Source organism: Aethalodelphis obliquidens, unplaced genomic scaffold (assembly GCF_003676395.1).
Source record: "Aethalodelphis obliquidens isolate GAN/ISIS:26980383/991018 unplaced genomic scaffold, ASM367639v1 scaffold7, whole genome shotgun sequence".
In the NCBI taxonomy this organism is placed as follows: domain Eukaryota; kingdom Metazoa; phylum Chordata; class Mammalia; order Artiodactyla; family Delphinidae; genus Aethalodelphis; species Aethalodelphis obliquidens.
In genome coordinates this window covers 45,682,689-45,688,387 of record NW_020837951.1, presented here as the reverse complement: position 1 = coordinate 45,688,387, position 5,699 = coordinate 45,682,689, and positions in this window count along the sequence as shown.

Sequence of the window (5,699 nt, the reverse complement as noted above, 5' to 3'; positions counted from 1 at the left end):
CCTGAGCTCTCATTCAAACTATGCTCTTACCCCCTACTCTAGGAAATGGGACTAATCGCCAATGATCTCTAAAGCAGTCCTCCCAACCTGTACGATTCTGCTTTCCTGTAAGACTCTAGCATCCATGGTAGATCCTATTCCACTCATGTCCAGGTTTAGGGTCTTCCCTATAAAATTCCCTAGAATTCTGTAGGAAGTAGAAGAGATGAGAACTAATATATACAAAGTAACTGTGTTGGACCTAACATTTTATACATGTTGTTTATTCAGTTCTTAAAATATTCCTAAAATGTAGATACTGTTTTCTCCATTAATGAAATAAAGAACTGGGGTTCACGAGGTCATAGCACGATTAGAAAGAATATAGATCTTATCTAACTCCCAAACCTATTTGTTATACAGGAAAATGCTTTCAGAGTTCACATTCAAAAAGCTGATCACCAGAATTCATAGTGTGTTTTGTGTCATAATAGAGTTGTTATCTTCTTACCTTATAATTTAGCTGCCTGAGAACAAGGGTGACATATTTAAATATAAAGCAGGTGTTCACTTAAGAGGGCAGTAGAATTAGTACTTTTTAAAACACATCTTTAGGTGATTCTGATAGATACACCCCCATCTCTACCCTGTTGAGAATCTGTGATTTAGAGAGAAAGGTTAGAGGCATGGCTCTTTAAACACATTATCATCATATAGTGACTCAAAAAACAGGTAAATGACAAGGTGACTGAGCAAATGCAAGACCTCCCGGTTCACTGAAAGCTTATAGCTCTTCTGCATACTTTTGCTCACCGTTTGCCCAAGCCAAGGGAGCAACTGATGTAGTAAATATCGTTTGCTTGAGTACCAAACTACACCCATACCTATTCCTCCTGTTGAGTGTAATTGAACTTCATTTGATGGGCAAAGTGGGGAAACAGTTCAGTAAACATTCTGGGACTCATCTCTACAATTAACTTCAAAGATAACTACATGGAAAAAGGTAAAATTATGGCAAGAGAATTGGGTCAGCTCAAGTAGTTGGTTTTTGGAGCAGGTAAAGTATTTAAGGAAGCAAAATAAAATCATAATTTAACCAAATCTTTGAAAGAGACTATTTGGGAAGTTTTGAATTTGACGTCTACATAAATTTCTTACCTATTATAAAACCTTAGATGTGATCATTTTGACAAACAGTATAAAGGAGATATGGTTTTCTTTTTATAAATTTACATATTTATCTAAATAAAAAAGATTAGGCCTGTATACTAAACTCTGTTCACCTTTGTTAAACCATGTTGTGAGTTTCCCAGTTCTTTATGATTTAGGTTTCTTTCCTCTTTTTTAATTCTCTTTTTTACTTGAAAATGTGGGCTTACTAAAAGCAGCTATTTGCTAGTGACTAAGCCAGCACTCAAAGCATATTCGTCTTGGCCAGTTCCCAGTCCAATTAAATCAGAATCTCTGGGGGTGGAACCCAGGCAACTGGTCTTTACAAATCACACCAGGTGCAGCCAACTCTAATGTGCAGCCAACATTGAGAACCACTACACTGACCATTTGAAGCATGCCACCTTGCTAGAGTTTACAGTGCTGCTGTTCTCTCCACAAGCATCTCCAACTATTCAGCTCCACAAGCTGAATTGTTTTTATTGCAAATATAGAGGAGAAGATCAACTAAGACCAACTTTCTGCGAGCACTTAATTATATCTGTTGCATTAAAATAAATTTAGGGAGAGGTGGATGAATCTCAAAGAAGAGATCATATTTACTTTTTATCTGTCTTCTAGTAGCCTATTTTACTAGTGAAATCTTTTAATACATTGTTTAATGAACCAATATTTTACAACTGGAGTCAAGAAATATTTTTTACAAAAAAAGACACTGCAACCTGCCATTATTTCATATTTGGTTGTTAGTAGATGCATTGTCTTCCAAATGCACTGTTTTAAATGACTTACCAATACTATATGAAAGGTACTATCTATTTACTTTTTCAAAAATGAGTCTCACCTCTTTCCATAAGAAATAAAACTACACATAAAATGTGTTGTTACATGTGTACTGTTCTTAGATTTTCTGTTTATACAGTATTATAACAAACATCTTTGGCAACTTAAATATGATATTAATTTTGCATTATCAATATTACGATTATAATTATAACATTTGTCAATTTTTTAAAAGGTAGATGATTGACACATTAATATTATACACCCAGATGTAAATATGTTGTAGGTTCACCCAAAAATATATAGACCAGTTCAATAGAGTGAAAGCAAAAGAAACAATTTATTAAAGGTAGATAGAGTCACATTTTTGAGACAGAGAAAGAGGGCTTGGGGAGAACATCATACACATACCAAAACATCAGCAAAGTGGAGAGATTTGAAAAATCATGTTTTGCACATGTATTGCCTCTTTGTGATTTCTATTATTTCTATACTCTTAATTCTTCTATAGTTAAGAATTTTATGTGTCTTAACCATTATCTAGAATTACATTGATGGCAATCTGTGTTGCATTTCTCTTTTCGTTGCCCATGACATGATTGAAATATTGTTTTCGTTAAGTCAAATTAAATTATAAGTTATTTAAAACAGATGACCAAAACTCAGTGTAACGCTTCCCTATTCTATTCTTTTGAGGTCTGCCTCTGTTTACATGATGCCAAACGTCTAGAGACTCAACAAAATTGTATTATTTATTGTTATTATTATTATTTACACACACATCAACATTAGTATGAGAGGAGCTTCAGTGTTTTTGTTCACATGATAAATAACACAATACGGGCTCTAAACATTATTTGTAATTTTCTGAGTTCCTAAAATAAAATAGCTAACTAAATACATGAGTTTCATTTAAAAGCTCTCTTTGCTCAAGTACCTTCAATTATAATTTGGCTTGGCTCAACACTCACTGGTAATACATTCAGGGACTGAGAAAAGAGGTTAAATTTTGATCATTCTGTCACCAAATTTTGATCATTTTTGTCACCAAATTTCAGTATAGATTTAAATTTCTGAACTTACATGTAAGGAATTCCATGAGTGACAAAAGCCATAATCACTTCTAACCTGTCCAAGGCTTTCTACAATTATATGTCACAAGTTTACATTTTTTTCTAACCTAGGGAAGTTTAAGGTCACTTCCTAAATTCCTATATTTGATTTATTTTTCAGAGTTCCTCACCAGTGTGTTGGAAACCCTTTTTAATCTATGGATGCCTTTTTGATATATCTTCATGTTAACTATTTTAATTGCAACTAAGCAAATTCACCTATGAAAATACATTCCTATATAGAGCTCACTTTTCCCCTGAGGCTCTTATACTAAATTGGGGATTGATTATATCAGGGAATTATCCATGGAACATTAATAAATGCAGTACAGTTGTTTGGCATCCAAACACTACAGACCTGACATTTATCCCAAAGTGATAACCAATAGCATTTTCTAAAGACATCTCCTTCACCTGTCAATGAGTTAAAAATATAATTTATCAGAAGATGGAGACAATATCATTCAGAATCCAAACTTACTAATAGAGGTAAACTGCTTTCTTGCTTTGAAATGCAAACAAAGTGTATTAAAAGTACAATGGGAGGGCATCTTTGATGGGAACAATCTAAAAGACATATAAACATATCAGATAATCTATCAATTCCATTTTCCCATGGCAATTTTTCTTAGAGTCTTCTTTCTGCTTTAAACTAGATTTTAGCTCTCTAAGCCTGGAAATTTCCTCAGATGCTCTGTTTGCTAGGTTCAATCTCTTCCTCTCAATTGCTTTATTTAATTGTTTAACAACAAAAATTAAAAGATGGTTACACATGGACCAACAATGAAAATGTGGCATAAACCACCATTAATGATTAGCCCATCTATTCACCTGAGATACAACTGCAAAATATAAGCAAAAAAGGAAATAAAAATCATATTCTCACTGTTATTTGAAACTACATGATTTGTCTCCATTCTTTTTTTTTTTTTTTTTTTTTTTGCGGTGTGCGGGCCTCTCACTGTTGTGGCCTCTCCTGTTGCAGAGCACAGGCTCCGGACACGCAGGCTCAGTGGCCATGGCTCACGGGCCCAGTCGCTCCGCGGCATGTGGGATCTTCCCGGACCGGGGCACGAACTCGTGTCCCCTGCATCGGCAGGTGGACTCTCAACCACTGCGCCACCAGGGAAGCCCTGTCTCCATTCTTACATAAAACTAATTCTTCCCCCTGGATCCCTCCTCTCTTGTATACAGACCTTCCCTTGATTCCACATATCCCTCTAGCTACCTCTTTCCACTGAACTCCTTTGTAGCAAAACACTGCCAGATCGTAAACATTGTCTATCCATATCTTACACAAATTCTTACACAGTTGAAAACTCCTTCTTTCTTGACAATTTTTTTTAACTTAGATTCTGAGATGCTTCTAGTTTTCTTCTTGCCTCCTGTTTCTTCGCTGAAGTCAACATTGCAGGTTCCTGCATCATGTCTGGACCAATGAATATCAAAGTGTCCCAAAGTTTTTTTCTTTTTCCCTCAAAGTAATTATCTCCTTTGTCAATTTATCCAGATCTGTTGTTTCACATAACTATCATTATGCTAAAGCCTCCCAACTGTGTAGTATCTCTAGCCTTAGCCAAACCCTCAATTTCCCACTTCAGTAAAATATGCTTCTGTTCTACCAGATGTTCAGGCCATAAACCTAAGCTATATATTCTTGAATCTTCTCTCTCTTTCTTCCCCATATTCAGTAACAAATCCTGCCTTCAAAAGTAAATACCAATTTTAAACTTTCCTTAACATGTCCACCATGACTTTAGCCCAAATCTCTGTTAGCTCTGTTTCAGATTACTGTCAAGTTCTCATTTATTCCTACTTATTCTACATTTGCCCCACTGTAGTAGCCACAATCATCCTGTAAGAGATAAACCAGACTATTTCACAACACTGGTCAAAACCGTTTAGTGTTTCTCTACCATATTTAGGTTGAAACACAAGCTCCTTATGATAGGGAGAAAGCATTCCTTGCCTTCCTCAATAACCACTCATTACTCTTACTCTCTCTCACTTTTTGCTCCTTGAAAACACCATTCTTGTTTCCACTTCAAGGATTCTAAACTTGTTCTACCTTCTTTCTGAACTTCTCCTTGTTCTCCTTGTTCTGAACTTCTCCTTGTATTCATATGATACTCTCCTTTTAAAATCTTACATCTTTGGAGTTTACTATGTAGAACAGAGCAGACCACTGACCCCAGATGCTTTTGAACTATTTCCATAAGTGAGAAATAACTTTTATTGTTTTTGAACAATTATACACTTTTTCAGTCTAATTTTACAACAATTTGACTAATGAAATTGGTATCAAAATTGTCCAAATTTCTGCCTACGGAGATGAATGCCAAACAAAGTATTCTTAGGTGTCAGATGAAGAAGATAACTATGATTCCAACATAGAGCATGAATACTATTATGAATCCCTCTGTTTGCAAATATGAGCCTTCTGCTAAGCCTCATATGTTAAAATCTAGAGCTGTTCCAATTCATTCATTTGCTCTGGGAGTAAGGGAAGGACTCCAATCTCCGGTTTGGAACTTGGTAAGTAGCCTCCTGGTTGAGTAAAAGTGCAAAGGGGACTTGGAAACCCAACCACTCCAAATACAAACTTTCAATCAATTCTCTGACATTTACTTCTGTGTATCACACATACCTTCTGAG